The 16,617-nt window shown below is 44.9% G+C and overlaps 1 long non-coding RNA gene across 1 annotated transcript; it reads right to left on the bottom strand.

Annotated features, from left to right (window-relative positions):
* Positions 1 to 1,217: 1,217 nt before the first annotated feature.
* LOC131903737 (uncharacterized) lies at positions 1,218 to 15,416 on the bottom strand. The gene is made up of 3 exons (XR_009377581.1): positions 15,309 to 15,416; positions 14,559 to 14,679; positions 1,218 to 1,864 (listed from the first exon to the last, which is right to left on the bottom strand). It is a non-coding gene; the product is annotated as an uncharacterized LOC131903737 (long non-coding RNA).
* Between the last annotated feature and the right edge of the window lie 1,201 nt (positions 15,417 to 16,617).

Below are 16,617 nucleotides of genomic sequence, written 5' to 3'. Positions count from 1 at the left end.
ATAACAATTCAGTATTTATCCAGTAACATATTCAGTTCATTCATTTGTTTATTATGGTGTTGGCAACTGAACCTAGGGCTGAGCATATGCTAGGCAAGGACTCTAGTCCTGAGTTACAACCTCACACCACCTTGAACCTTCATTTTGAAATAGGACCGATGTTGCTCATGCTGGCTTTGACTTTGAACTCGTTCTGCAATACAGGCAGGCTCTGAGTTTGCAATTCTCAGCCTCAACCCCCTCAATAGCTGGGATTGCAGGCCTGCTACAGGTCTAATCCCACCCCCCACCATGTGTAGGGGGGAAGGGGGAAGAAGTGCATGTGGTCATGTGCGTACATGGTCATGTGCGTACGTGTGTTCATGTGCATGTGTGTGTCCCAGAGGGCAACCCTGGATGTCATTCCCGGGCACCATTTACCTGTCCCCCCTTTTTGAGTGGGAAACTACCTCATATTGGCCTGAAACTCACCAAGCTGGCTAGGGTGTCTGACAGGCATGAGCCTAACTCCACCTCCCCAGAACTTGAATTACAAGCACCAGCCACAGTACCCAGCTTTTGAAATTGTAGTGTGTGTGTGTGTGTGTGTGTGTGTGTGTGTGTGTGTGTGTGTGAATCAAGCTCTGGTCCTCATGGTTACTAGGCAATCACTTCATGAACCAAGCTGTTTCCTCAGCCCCAGTATCTTGATCTTGAAGAACACAATGGGAGACAAGGGCAGTCACCCAGGTCTTACTCTTTAGGTGTCTGAGAAGACCTTGGCTTAGCCTACACACACATATGTGCCTGTGCATGCGTGCGCGCGCGCGTGTGTGTGTGTGTGTGTGTGTGTGTGTGTGTGTATGTGTGTGTGTGTGTGTGTGTGTACAGATAAGTCCTGACCAGCTAGCCATCGGTTTGGTCAGATTATACCAAGGCTGCTCACAACTCTACTTCCCAGTCAAGGATGTGTGGGGCCTAAAGGAAGGGGAGATTTCAAAGCCTGACAAAGCTGCTCTGATAGGTGGTGGGTGGGTAGATGGAGGCAGGCTATGTGGTGGTGAGGAAAGGTTGCATTGCAATAAGAACCAAGAATCTAGGACTGTACAGCCCAGGTTCAGCTCTTGCCACCAACAAAAGCTGTTGGCTGTCTTCCTCCCCCCCCCCCCCCACTGCTTTTCTCACATGCACAGTGGAGACACCACCCGGCCTGTGAACCGCATTTCCGGGAGGGTTAAATGCAGAAGGTGCTTAGTCAGTTACAGGTGAGAGGGAGCACAGGCTGTCTTTGAAAGCAATGTGACCCGAAGGGTGGACTCTTCTACTTCACTGCTCAAGCTCTCCCGCAGCCTACTTCTCCCCGTCCTCCTTGTGACCTTTGACCCACTCCCTCTGTCTGGAGAACTGCTGCACAGCCCCATTTTTCTTGTCTAAATGCCTTTCTGCCAGTTTTCCAGAATTCTAAGGTCATGTTCCTGACCCAGCGAAACAACCTGGGAAGTCAGTGCTGCCCGAACAAGGGCACACACATCTCCCGTTGACTACAGCTTCGTTCCCCTACCCTGTGTCCTCCCAATCGCAGGCAGGCCTGTTCACTCTAGGCAAGGGTATTAGGGTTTTTTGTCCATAGAATGTCTCCCAGACATAGTAGGTAGTCCTTTGTCCGCAAGGAACTTGCTCTTCAGTTGATCACCAGCATTGTGTCAGTACAGTCACAGTTTTTATTGTGTGGCTCCACCGTTTTATGTCATTACTAACCTTAGCTTTTGGATGCTGTTCTTGTTCGCCGTGCACCATTTTGTCCCTGATCACAAAGTCTGATGCAGGCTTTACAAAAGGCACTCCCTCCAGATGCTGTCCAACTTCCTCCCTTTCCAAAGATGACCTGGGAGTGATGGGAAACAAAGCCTGCTCGCAGCATCCGACTTCTGACTACAGCCCAGCCTCCTTCAAACCCATGCCTGTGTGGACTGGGCACTAGTGAGTCCTCTCTTACTATTATTGCAGATGGAAGCTCTTTGCTAGACCCTGGGGGTCCCCAGGCTCCTATCTTGCAGTCTATAGTCTGGTCACTGTCATAGATCTTATCAACTCTTACTTATCTCTCCCACCAAGGAAGGGTGAGGGCAGATGGGTTCAGTGAATATTTACTGCAATAATAAAATATGAAATTTTCTTCAGAAAAAAAAAGATCTTCTGGACAAATGGAAAGACTTGATTCCCAAACCACCACACTAAGGAAAACATTCTTTTGTTATGTTCTGTTTGAGGATCAGAGAACATGGCTAACAACTGTGACATACCTTGCCCAGAGTCACAGGGCTTTGGTTGCTAAGTCAGGATCTGAACCCCCAAATGCCAGGGCCTCTGAGTCTAACTTTAAAGCCTTATTCTCTCACTTCAGAGCATACTGGAGAATGGGATACTAATCTTGTTACATTGTATCATGTTTGTTTTAGAGCCAAACTGGTTTACCCAGCTGGATAAGTTCCTTAAACACCACGGGATAATGAATGAATCATGTCTATATCCCAAACCCAAATCCACATTCAAAGAAGGAAGATCTACCTCATTGATAATGTTTTAAAGAATGTGCCTGGGGTCCTAAAGATAATTTCAAAAGAAGAGTGATAAAGTCTCTCCAAGGCATGTGCACAGCTTCCCAAGGCACCTCTGATCTAGGCCACCAGCCTTGGTGGTAACCAGCTTGCAGACTGCCCCTGTCATGGGGGTTGTTTCATTTCTTCAGTCCTGCCTAATAAAAGTGACCTTTGGTGGGCTACCTTACTTTTCTTTTCTAAGCCTCAGGCTCCTCACTTCTGAAGGAGTTGAGACAATCAGTGAAACATACCCAGCACAGAGCAGAGGTGGGGTTACACCTGAGAAAATGATCATTTTTATCACTTGTCACAACACTCCTTTCAACCCAACATTGGGAAACTATTGCCTTAGGGAGACCTTGCTTAATGAAGGTGCTGCTGTTAGCCTAAAGGGACCACACTAGAGGAAAAGATCAGTTTGTAGGTGTTACTTAAAATGCTCCCCAGTAAGCCTGTCTATTCAGACCTTAGGGAAAGGGTGCAGAGGGTCTGATCTCTTCGTTCTGGTACAGTGTCCAGACTGCAACAGCAAAGGCCATTGAGACTGCTCTGCCAACAAGCCTGGAGCTTGGTGGAACATGGAACTGCCCTGCACCCTCCAAGAAGGTAACCATAGCCCTAGGGCATACATAATGTATGAGCTTCTCAATTATTTATAGTTGGCTCCCCATGTTGGATGTGTATCCTCAGGTCCACTGGAGAACACTGGGGACCAATATCCAGAAATTGGGTCTCTCTTCTGAAGAATAACTCCACAAGCAAATGTGGACTATAGGGGATGTTTTAGTAGTAGCTACAAGGTGGCAGTGATTGTCACCAAAGCTGATTTTTATCCACTTACTAAAACTATTGCTGACTGATTAAAAAAAAAAAAAACTCTATGTAAAATTGTTCAAATCTTAAATCCATTAAAAAAAAAGTTCTTGGTTATACCATGTGTCCTGTTTTAAAGCTCAGAAAATCCCTCTTTAGAGGAATGCGGTTTTCACATTTTCTGGGACGGGGATTATCTGTAAGACAGCGCTATGACAGGATTGTTACAAAGTATCTTTTTTCCATTAGGTTGACAGGATTGTTACAAAGTATAATTTTTTCATTAGGTGTTTCCTGTACTACTTAGAGAAGATGTAGCGCCACTCCCATTAAGTGACTATCCTCGCTGCTCACCTTCTGCTCTTTGGTTTTTAATAAGAGAAAGGAAAGGCCCCACTGTGTGCAAGCCCATGGTTCATGGGGTCATAGGTCTATGAACATTTTTACCATTAATTATGACCAGGAGCTAGAGAGGTGGTGACACCCTCGGACATTTCGTCTGTGAAGGAGCTTGTGACCATGGTTGTTCTGGTGAGGCTGTGCACATTGGTACTTGGGACCCACATGCCCACCTACTCTGAATTACGTCCTGACAACCTGAGCAGTTGTTCAGGGTTAGGGGCTCTCTCCTGTGATGCTGGCTGGCACTGTTATTAACCAGCTTAGCAATCATAAGCTAGCCAGGTAGCTCTTGGATTGTCAGCCAGAGGAGGAAAGTGGGACACTGTAATTGAACCAGGACCAATGGGGACTAAGGAGACCAAGGCTCATCACAGAGCCAGTGGACACTCGGCTGCAGCCTCTTGGCTGGGCAGTACTGGTCCAGACAGATATCCACCATCCCCCTTTCAAGGGTATTAGTATGTTTATACTTTTATGTAAAGTCTCCAGGCTTTATTTTAAACTTTAACAATTAATTTTGACAATAACAACCCCTGGGGGGTGCTGGTTTGGTTTCTTAGTCTTATCTAGAACTCTCAAAACCACCCTCTAGCTCCTGTGTGTTAAGCTCCTTTATAAGCATACTCGATTCTCAACAATGCAAAAGAAGGCCGAATGGAAAAGTTACAAAATGCTGTTCACTTTAGGTTTGTAAATAGACAAATACTATACATAAAAGTACCTGTTGGAAATTTGCCCAAATGAAACAGTTTTTATGTTCTAGGATTTTTTCATCTTGTTGATTATTCATGCAAAGTGCCATTATTCTTGTTTTTATAATACTATTTTTTAACACAATGGTAGAAGAAATGGGAAGGGTAATGCAGGGTGGGACTAGAAAGACCGAAGGAGAAATAGACAAGGAATGAACCAGTTGGTTTTGAAGCTTGTATTTCTTTCCTACTCTGTATCGCTTGTGGATCATCATTGAACCCTTAGTTGGGAGAAGCAGTTGCCACTAGTCACACACTTGGTTAGCCTGTGTGCTGAAGTAAATTTCCCGCTTCACACTGCTCCTCTCTCTGCTCCTTCTCTTCCTGGTGTCTGAAAAAAAAAATTCCCTAATATGTAGTCTAATGGTATCAAAAAATTCCCAATGTTATTGGTTTGGCTTCTGAATATATTAGAAGAGGATTTGGTTTTGTTTCAGTGGCCAGGAAAGAGAGTCAGGGGAGGGAAGAGCAGCTGACTTATTGTCCCTAATTAAAATTGTCTTTGGTTTCTATTAAGACTGTTTTCATTCTACAAACCCACACCAACTGCCTGTAAAGTGAGCAGAAAACCATGGGTTATTCTTTCAGGAGTCTATGCGGAGGTTTTCAGAAGACCCCATGTGAACTTGACTCTTTTCTAAATAAATTTGGAAGAGAATATTCCCACAAAGCCCTTTGTATCATAAACGCAGAGTCCCTCCAAAGCCCTGCCCTCCACGTACAGCAGTGCTCAGCAAGGAATGGGCCCACACTAGTGTGCAGGTCATGCTTCCTATGTTTACTCCCAGCCTACACTTACACTTTCTGAGCTAGGGAATAAAAGACACAGAGTGTGATTATTGATCTTATTAAGCAATGGGCAATGTGAAACGACACTAGGAATGTGTGACACTGGAGATAACTGACTGCAGTATTTAGACTCATCGAATTTGATGTTGATTTTACTACAAGTGGCCCACTATGCAAAAAAAATCAGGATAGTCCTTTTGCAGGCTGATGCTGAAGAATAATAGAATGCCTACTGTTTCCTCCTATCCTGTTGTCTTACTAGTATTTAGATTGCCAGACAACTCTGATTTTTTGGAAATGGCAAAAAAAAAAAAAAAAGAAAAAAAGAAAAAAAAAGCCCCCAAATACCTTAGTAATTTAGTTGTCTCAGAAACCCTACATATGGCATAAGATATTCTGAAAAAAAAAAATTTCAAGAAAGTTTTTGTTTTTTTCTTTGCTCAATTTGATCATCATTACAGTGAAACCAATTCAAATCTATTCCCTATTTTTATAGGCATTTTGATAGTTAAAATTCTAGTTATATGAGAGTATAAGCAAGATATGAAGATTTAATTGCACATGCTTCATTTTTTTTTAAGGAAATCTTAAAAACACAAGTAGGCTAAGAAATGGTTGATACTTTAAATAGAGAATTCTTACCACTGCCATACATTTTTTTGAAGCCAGAAGACATTGATTTACCACTGTTGAATCTGAAAGCAGATTTTTCACATATTGAGTCATTATTTACAGGCTTTTTTTTTTTTTTTTTTTAACCACTTTAACCTGCTCTTGGAGTGTGTGGAATGAGTCCTAGTTGGTCTCTGTTGGTCTCTGTTTAGCCTGTGAGATTTAACAAGGCTATAGCCTGGGGTTGGTAAGTAAGGCTGTGAGCCATACCACCGTCTCAGGTTTTTGATGGCACCACCAACCCCTTGAGATTTATTGTGTTAGCAGATGTCATCAGATCCAAGTGTGCACAGGTGCAGCGTGCAGTGAGTGGAAGAACACTGCATGCGGATCTTTATTTTTGTACCCACACTCTCTGCGGCTACACAATGACTCCGTGTGTCCTGGGCAGTGTGGAGTTTCAGCTTCACTGAAAGGGCCTCGATAGAAATCCCTTGAAGTTCTCTGCAGATATAATTCTGAAGGATGAGTAACTACTTCTTGTGGGAAAGACACTGTTTTTACAACCAGTGTCTACAGAAGAGGCCTAACAGGTTATAGTTAAAGGTTGCTATAAACAATGAAAAATAAAAAGTTACCAGAAACTGTGACTTAGACTTGGTTTTTCCTCTTGCAGGGTACTACGTGTAATATGCATTCTCTTCCCCTTGATAAGACGTGGACAGACAGCTCCTGTCTATTAACTCAAACAAAATGCTCAAATTTGGCACTTTGTAAATGCCCAGGTTTCAGTCTTTCTAAATACTTTGAAATAACAAAGAAATAGTCAAAACTATTGCCTGTAGGCAATAAGGAATACATTGTATATTTCTAAGATTTTATATAAATTCCAAATAACTATCTAGTTATTTGTAGAATGATTTATGTTTGATTTAGCATTGAGCATTAAATATTCCACTTACTTTATTATGTGCATTAAACTCAAATATTATCTGGTGAAACAAAAGACTAAATATAATCTAATAAATTAGTATATTCCCTTTACTAATATAAAGTAATAAAAATATGCTTCCTATATTTTTGGGAAATAGAGAAGACAAAATAAACACCTTTGGAGCAATGACTGAAAATTATTGGTTTAGATGGGGCAGAGGAATTACTTCAATTATGACATAAAGCATTGTAATAATACATGGCTTTGGGAAATAATTAGCAATTATTCTCAGGGATAAACACACAGATGTTGTTAGCATATTAAAAACTTCTTAGTTTGAAGAACACATACAGAAACTGCATTATCAGTTAATTGGCTTTAGGAAGAACCAGAAAAATATAAAGTGAGAACTTGCTAGAAGCTCCCAGTAAGTACTATGGAATGAATTGTCTGCAATTTTAGTGAGATGGTCCCTAGATTCAAAAATGATCAAACAGCATTGGTCATTGGACAGTGATTTTATCTAAAGTGAGAACTTGCTAGAAGCTCCCAGTAAGTACTATGGAATGAATTGTCTGCAATTTTAGCGAGATGGTCCCTAGATTCAAAAATGACCAAACAGCATTGGTCATTGGACAGTGATTTTTTAAAAAAAAATTAGTAATTTGTTATAATTTCTTTAAAAAATGAATATAAGAAGATATTAAATCTTAATTATATTCTTGGAAAGGTTTTCCAGGAACATCACTTAAAAAGAGACACCTCCACTAAGACATTCCTAATTCGCACTTCTATGTTTCCAAATATAAAACCCAGAAAATGAGCAATGTAGATCAAAAGATGATAATCACTTGCCAGTGGAAGAATTGACAACACACTGAGGTGAACACAAATCTGTGAGAGATTTCCGTGTGACACACTTGAAAATCTATCTCCTTATTTTGCAAATTCGGAGCATCACCTAATGATGCTGTGCGCATATTTGACAGGCAGAAGAGTGATCGGCATAGGAACAAGTATTCTCATAACCGTCCCATGTTGAAAGAAAGGAATGACGTGCCGACAGAAAAAGACAGTCTACAGAAGCCTGAAGGTGACATGCAAGGGTACATTTTATCACCAAAGAATACGCTTAGGAAGAAATCTCCTGACAGGTGATATGAGCGAGCACTGTATCTTTCCATGTCATAATAAAAGAGTGGGGAACATTCCTCTTCCCCCATCACTTTTTTCTTTTGCTTTTTGCTTAAGACATTTCCTAAACAAAATTAGATTCTTACTACAATGCCATTTCTTCTTTGCATGAGATAGAGGTTGAGAAGGTTGGGAGTTTGCTATGGATTTCAAACAGTAACAGGAGATGCCTCCTGTGGCACACTGGAAGAGCCCTGGTAACACTGCCTGTCTGAAACACTCCCTCCCCTGCTTTATATCCTTTTGCGTTTAGCTCATCGAATTTTTCACATTGTATATTTGGTCTGGAATGCTTCACAGATACATTTGACCACAAAACTATCATCAGTAAATCCTAGAATGCAAAGCAATTTGTTTCTACGTCACTTGAATTGGCAAGTGAATTATGGCCACACTGGTTAAGTTGTTAAAATCACTTAACATGGAGCAAGGCAGACCTTGAAAGGAAAAATTTCCCTCAGAAGTTAGAAGTTAGAGCTGAGTGTGTCGGTGATGCATGTGTGTTCTATCCTCTTTGCTAGTAGTTCATCTCCCTTCCTAAGAACTATGTAGCTATGTAGACATATACATAACCCTGTTGGTGTTTGAGGAGGAGGCATTGGGAACTGTTTAAACGTGCAGGAAACAGCCCATTTTTAAAAATGGTGCATTTTATAAAAGTTAATTGGGTAACCCATCCTTTTGGTTTGTTTTTTGGATCAATAATAGCACTGAAAATTTCTATGTCATCATGCATGAACAGCCAAACACCATCCATATATGCCTATGTGTGTATGGGAAGGGGATTTTTTTTGTAACCAGGCCAAATGTCTTCTTTATTTACAGTGTATATTGTAGGGACTGTGAACCTTAACAGTAATGTTTAAGGTCGTCAGAACTTTGAGGGTAAACATAATTGGAATTGAAATACAGACATGTTCACATTTAGTAGAGATAAGAACAATTCATTGGGGGTGATTTTGGTCTCACTGGTAATCATATAATTGAACAGGGTTTTCAGAGGCTATTTGAAGCTATTGTTGCCTGTTGAGCAATTACATAATTAGGATCCTTGTAATAAAATCTCCAAACACATGTGGGTTAGTAACTAAGTGCATGTATGGCTAATGTTATATTTTTACCTTTAAAACCTTACATGTTGTTCAAGCACAATTTATATCGACTTTGCTTGATCCTTAAATGTTGACCACACAAGTACAAAAGTGTACTCAAGACGAAAATAATTGGATTACTTTAAATCCAGGCATCCCCCCGCCCCATATATTTAACTTTCAAAACTATTCATTAAAACAGGTTTATTTGTGAACGTTAACACACTATCCAATCCCCTTTGGAGACCAGGAGTCAGGGTTCTCTGCTTTCTTTCCCACTTACTATCGCTCATCTCTGCCAATTTCTCGCACCATCTAAGCGACACACACCCAACTCCGAGCTCTTGAAAGCTAAGGCCGCGGAGAAAGGGGCCTCTAGGACTCCGTCTGCACCGAAACCAGCCAGGCCCGGGGAGCAGCGCCAGCCACGTGGAGGGGAATCCGCAGGGAACCGCAGCACCCAGCGCCAGGCTGGGAAGCACCCACGGCTCCACCGCCCAGCGGCGCCACGCCCCCCGCGACGAGGCCCCGCCCACCCGCAGCTCCTCCTCCCCGCGCCTTCCCGCCGCCAGGCGGAAGCGAAGAGCGGTTTCCCGCGCCCGGGCCGGCGGGGCGGGGCGGGGCTGCGGGGCGGGAGGCCCGGGCGGCGAGGCCAGGCCAATCCCAGCGCGGCAAGGCCCGCGCGAGACCGTTCGCCCTGGAGCACGCACGCACGTAGGCACGCACGCATACACAGACCCACACACACACACACAGACCCACACACACACCCTGCACACCGCGTGGGACTTGGCTGAGAGTCTTCCGCCGGGCGAGCAACCGGAGCTGGGTTTCTACGCTGAGGGCAGCCTGTTTCCAGACTTCACCTCGACCTGCTTTTCTTCTTGGGCCAAGAAGTGTGGCAGTGCAGAAAACATTAAAAAAAAAAAAAAATCAGACTATGCCGGGATTGCTTTAAAACAAACAAAAACCAAAACAGTCCCCCCAGGACCCCCGGAAAAAAACCCCTAAACACAAAAGAGACACAAACACAACTACAAATTTCTAACTGGGAAACGTGAAGTCTGCGGCCCAGGCTTCTGGACAGACTCAAGATCTGTTTTGTTTAGTGCAGTGCGATGGTATGTGGCTTTCAAACGACCGGTCTTGTTTGCGTTTCGTGTTCGTCCTTTGCAACCATCCCCCTTAACCCCCGCGCACACTTATTTCCTGTCTCTCTTGTGTAAAGCTACTGTTTTATTCCCTTTCTAAGTGTCATATTTTGCTTTAAAGTTTGAACGATAGTGTTGAATTTTCAGAATTAATGCAAATAAGTATTTTCTAAGCGTTGGCAACTTTAACACACTTATGGCGGGAATCAGTGAATTGCACTAAATCGAAACAGTGCGGAATCCGGATTTTTTTCCTTCCTATTTTGGACTACATTCTCCCTATCTCTCTACGATACTGGAAAAACAAAAAACAAAACCAAAAACAAATAATACTTAGTTGCCCATATAGCCCATTCCTTTTTTTTTTTAAGCACTCTTTACTTCACAAGATACCACTTTGTTCCAAGTGCGTTTTCAAATGCAGAAAGCTTTATTTAGCTCCCATTGCTGTGTTAAGAGCTTTTAAAATTGGTGTCATTCTAAAGTTTAGTTCACTCATCCACACCCCGTTTCGGCAAGGAATTTAACAATTTCTTCTCTCTCCAGCACCCCCAACTCTTAAAAAAAAAAAAAAAAAAGGATTATGATGGATTTCTTCCTGCTCCGTTTAATGCGTCTTTTTCCCACCCCACTGTTTTCTGCCCTAGCCTAAGATCCCCCTCTGCCTAAATCCATGTGTGTTGTCTGTGGGCCTGCCTTCTCCCTTGTCCTCTCCGACAGTGAGTCTGGGACACATTTTAATGCACAGTATCCCATCCATTAAGTTGTGGTTGAATGCGGAATGTGTGAGGACTTGGCAGCTTTCAGGTTTAAGGGGGCGGGGAAGCCAGTTTCGACTTTGACACAAGATGCCGAGGTGGCGTGATCTGAATTATTATTAGGGCTGTGAACATGGCCATCTTCCCCTCCTGGTTGGAAGAACTGCCGTTGAACTTGAGACAGGACAGACAAGATCTCCAGGTTTTCCTTACTCCCTCAAGTACAGTAGCTGGCGGGAAAAGGCGCCAAAATACACAAGATTAACTGACTGACTTTCTTTGAACGGGTCCTATAGCACCCTCCTTTGTAACTATAACTTCCAAAAGGAGTGGGGGGGGGGCGTTAACTTTTGAACCCATATTTGAACAGACATTTAAATCAGCCCTAAAGTGGAGTAAGTCCAGAAAGTCATACACGCATGCTTCTGCGGTTAAAAAGAATGCACGTGTAAATAAGCAGGGTGCATGTGTGCATGTGAGGAGGGGCTGGGGATTTAATCAAAATCAGAATGAGTGACTTCCTAGTGCATTTACTGTACTGGGATGTGTGTTGTGAGGCCAAGAAGCTGACCTCTGAGCAGCTTAAGTAAAAACTGCAAAGGGCTGTGAAACGCAAAATGTTGTGGTTTCCAGTGTTACATTTGAGGTTTAATGTTTTTATTTAATGGTATGAGGGATGGAGAGAGCTCCAGCGCTGAAAAGTCCCTATTAAATCATAGCTGGTCAAAGGTCAAACACTCCAACTCACTGATACAATATACTGCAGATTCCTGCCTAGTGATGGGGAGCCCAGGCAAAAGCGCTTGGGCAATAAAAGTATTAGAATGGTAATTATCGTCCGTGGTCAGGGCTGCATTCTTGTGCACTGGGCAAAGGTTTTTACTGGCCCTGATGAATTTTAAAGCCGAGTATTGTTGAAAGCTATTTTAACAGGAAATTGATTAGCTGAGTGTTTCATACAATAAATGGTGACAGATTCATTGTTTGATGTCCAGAATTAATTCCTTTTATTCTTTAGACGACATAGGCATCCATTTAGTTTTAATATGGTCAGACTGAGCAGCAGCATAATTTCGAGTGGATGTGATGTCATGCACATCTGTAACTTTGTTTTTTGGACTCCTGTGGCATCACATAATTTGACAGTATTCATTGCTTTGAAATTGACTAGCTTGTTGTGTTCTTTAAATGGTCAGAGATAATTTTTCTGAATATCTATTTTGTTTAGGCCCAGTTGTTTGTGTTCTCTTTTTGCTTCTTACATTTTCATGTGAAACTTAAATGGAAAAAAAAAATCCCCCTATTGTGCATTATTTTGATTTTGAAATCGAGTAGCAGCTTTTTAAAAGAGCTCCGGAGAAAGGGCCCCAGACGTTTGAGACAGCCTGCGGCCACCTCTAGCATGACAATGTAAAGACTACTTGGGTGTTTTAGACATACCTGAATGCCCGTCCTCACAAGTCACAGCATATGTAGATGAGCTGCAAATCTACTCTTCCAGATAAAATGATGTAAAGATAAAGTATTTTGAAAAGGCCAAGGCTTCAGCATCAGCAGATAAGACACCACCGTGTCTGTAACCTCTGAAATGCTGTGCACCAAGTCAGGCAACTGTGACAGCAATTTTGAAAGTTCAGAATAAATCAGACAAAAGCTGCAGGCCAGCTCCTGTCTCTGTAGCCCAGGAGCAAATGTTTTCAGGTTGGGAATCTCTTGCTGAACTGGATTCGTCTCTGTAGAGGAATGCTAACTAGTGAACCTTCGTGAAGGCCTTTGGACCAGTCCTCCTTCACATTCAGAGTTGTACCCTGCAACTGTGTTCCTCAAGCAGACTCAGTGCTTAGTGGGATTTCTTTTTAATAGTTACATACAGGCATTTCAGCAGCGGCATTATTAACAGCGTCATTTTTTCTCATTTAGTTCTGTCCTCAGGGGAGACCAAACAGCTCCCAGAGGAGGGAAGAAAAGTCCAGGGTTATTTATTCATTTCAGTTGAAAAGCAGAGGACTGGCAATAGGTGGGGAGACTAACCAGTTGTGAATTCTCCAGTGGGGAAAATTGCTCCCCTCATTTGAGAGTAGAGAGCTGGGCATGATTCTGCAGTTCCTGTCATGCACACTCTTAGCACTTGCTGCTGGCTGTTTATATATGCATTTTTTGGGGGGAGGGGGGAGGGTTTTGGTGGTGTTGCTGGTGGATATAAATCTATGTTTTCAAGGCTGCATTAGGAGGAAAGAAAGGTCCCTGGGTTTGACACAGTGGACACCTGCCGTTCTGCAAGCTTGCTTCCTGAGGTCAGAAGGTCACATGTCTCTTTTGTATTTAGTTTTTAAACATTGATACTGGCCATGCAGCTTGGGTGTATGGGATTGTTGAACCTCCCCACAAATCACATGCAAGAGCCAAAAGACAGAAGTAGTGGTGTAGACTGAAAATGACCTCAGCTTTGTTGAGGTCCGAGAAACCTTACATGAAATAGCCCAGGCTTTGCAACCTGTCTCTGCAGTTTCTTTAAAAAGAGGATAGATTAAAGAAACAAAACAAAAATCAGTATCAGGAGATACTTGAGATGTCAAATTCCTCCCTGGAGGTCAGGGAAAGACTCAAACTGGGTGGCAATGCGTATTTTGTAATATACAATTGGGTTTTGAGAACCCAGCCACTAGAAGTCCTGACTTTTCTTTTAGACAAATAAACTTTTCTGTCTGAAAAGAACACCTTCCCCTAATGTGGCCGCAGAGAATAGTCCAAGAAGGAGATCATTAGGAATATGACAACAGATCTCCCTGTAGCTGAGAGGGCAGGATTTGAGATTAGTGTAGGTGGCCTGTCACAGCCCCCAGTGAGAGAGGAAGAACAGAGGGTTTACAAAAGGCAAGGGCCAAAGTCTGGGTGTTTGGCCCATTTGGACAAAATCAGAAACTTTTCACAACAACTTGAACCCTACTTTTTATAAGACAGATACTTTACAATCCATCCTTTCTATCCTCCCTCTTGGATTTGAAAAGGGTGCTCTTTCTCAAAGCAAAGGGGTCTGACAAGTGCTGAGAGAGCCCAGAAAGCAGAGGCCCCAGGAGCCCAGATTTCCCAAGAGCATTCTCCTAGGATTCCTCCTGGGAAGGCCTACAGTGACCTGAGCATTGGGCAGGCAGCAGAGCTTGGGGCCAGGAGGTGTCAGCCCTCCTGACTCCGAGGTCTGAAAATCAAAGCCTTCCACACCCAGCATCCCTAAGCCTTTCTTTCCCGGATATCTATTGTTCATTCTTCACTCTTGGTTTTCCTCACCTCACTGTTCCTGCTTCTTCCATTTTCCTTTTCTTGGAGACAAATCCAAACCCCTAACTACAAAGCATCCCCTATGGCCATCAGCATGTACCCCGGCCATCAGCCCTGTACAAACACAGACATGGGACACCTGAAAGTGCTGAGCCTCTCAGGGATGGGCCTGGGAGGCCTGGAACCTTGGGCTCTGTGGGTTCTTACCTGTGTCTGACGCTGCTTCTCTGCCCTGGTGCTCGGCTTTTCTGAATTCTTCTGTATAATGGTGTCAATTTCTCATTTGTCTTTTTTTTTTTTAAGCTTGTGAGAAACTTTTAGATGCAACCTAGTTTTAGTGGCAAAAGGAAATAGGTTCTGTTGGGACAGAAGACTAATAAAGAAATGTAGAGATGTCTTGGAGACACTTGCCCAGGACCCAGCACTGGGCCTCTTTTGCCAGGGGACAACGGCTGGTTCTGGGCTCTGGCTGAAAAGAGTGCTCTCTGGGTGCCAGGATTTCGCTGGGGGTGGTGTAGTGAGGAGGGAGGGAGGGAGGAAGGGAGGGAAGCAGAGAGATGGGCACTGGATTTTTAAAGAGACCCCGGAATAATGGCTTCTGTAAGAGTCCAGGCATTCAAAGAGGTGTGTTCAAGGACATGAGTGCATTCGTGCCAAGGGGAATGTCTTTTATGGTAAATTAACTCCAGTTAAATTGAATATTTGTTCAAAGGGAAACTCCAGTAGTTAAAGCTGGTATTATCAGTGGAGCATCCCCGCCCCCTCCCGCAGAATCTGGTGAGGGTGAGAAAAGGGTTGCAGTTCAGTACAAACTGATGCTTTGGGATTGTTCGTTTGTCGTTTTTTTTTCCTTTTTCTTTTCTTCCCCCCCCCTCTTCCTTTCTTTTAAAAGTTAAGATGAGGTTGCCTAAAATTTATGAGAGAGAAGTATTTATTTGGATTAACCCCGATTGTCACCTCCTTTCATCTATAAAGACTGTCAACTTTATCCCAGCTTTTCAAGAAGAAGAGATGACCGGTACAAAGGAAATTAACGTTGTCAGAACGCTAACTAGAGGATTTGCCTAGCGGAGGCAGGGAGGCCACTCCCCGCGGCGCGTGCCCTAAAGGGTTAACTCGCCCGTGTTCTCACAGTTTCCCCGACTTTACCTGTCCTCCTAGACCCACGGCCCTCCCCGCCTCCTGGCCTCCCCACCCCCTGCGCCTTTCTTCACCGGGCTCTTGGTTTACAGGGGCTGCAGCTGGTAGACTTGGCAAGCTCGCCTCATTAAGAGCGCTTTTTGAAAACGGACTGTGTTTGAGCATTTCCCTAATGAGGACAGGACGGGGTTAAAAAGTGACCATTTCATGGTTGACTTGAACCTGCCTACTTTTCTTGATGTGTCGTTGTGAAATGCTTGATGTGGGTAACTTCCACTTGGGGAAGGAAAAAGTCACTGGTTCTTTCAGGTCCTCTGGGGGAGGGCACGGTGGTCAGGAGCTCGAGGACCGGAGAAAGTTGAGGGGGAAAGTCCAGGGCACAGGGTGGGAGCGGGAGGCCACGGGGGGCCTGGAAACGCTCGGCGGCCCCAAGCTAGGTCGACGCGGAGCCCCGGGCGCTCACTTTTCTTTCTCCATTGTCTGGGCAGCCTTTGATTCCTCCACTTCCCCACCCACCCCTAGCGGAAACCCGGAATTTGGGGGGCGGTGTGTGTGGGAGAGAGTGCCCGCGCGAACGGGGGTGCGGGCTCGGCCGCCGCCTGGGTCCCGGGAATCAAGTTCATTCACTCGGCGGGGGGCGGGGCGCCGGCGGGAGCAGCCTCGGAGGGCCGCAGCCGCACACACGCACCCGGCGCGCTCCCGCCCCGCAGCCCCGGGCGCGCCTCGGCCCCGCCCTGCCCGCACCCCCGCGGGAAGGGAGCCGCTTTCCGCCGGCGCCCCGGGCCCTGGGGGTGGGGATTGGGACGCGGCCAGCGCGGCAGGAGGAGGAGGAGGAGGAGGAGGAGAGGGGCCGGGCGCGCAGAGGAGGGGCGAGCGGTGGCGGCAGCGCGGCCTTCCCGCTCCGAGCGCGGCCACGTGCACCGAGCGCAGGGGGGAGGGCGGGCGGCCGCGGCGAGGCTCGGGGGGACCCGGAGGGACCCCGCCACCCCTCCCCGCTCACCCGCGCGGGCTCCGAGCTGGGCTTCCCGCCGCGCCCCTGTCTCAGTGCCGGTGCGCCCCAACTCCAGGAGGCCAAGTTCACTCCGGGGGCCCCCCACCTCCGCCCTCTCCCTGCAGCCGCCTGGGG

Source organism: Peromyscus eremicus, chromosome 2 (genome assembly GCF_949786415.1).
Source record: "Peromyscus eremicus chromosome 2, PerEre_H2_v1, whole genome shotgun sequence".
Taxonomy (NCBI): Eukaryota; Metazoa; Chordata; class Mammalia; order Rodentia; family Cricetidae; genus Peromyscus; species Peromyscus eremicus.
The sequence above is the reverse complement of the archived record's forward strand: the minus strand, read 5'-3'. Positions and strand labels throughout refer to the sequence as shown.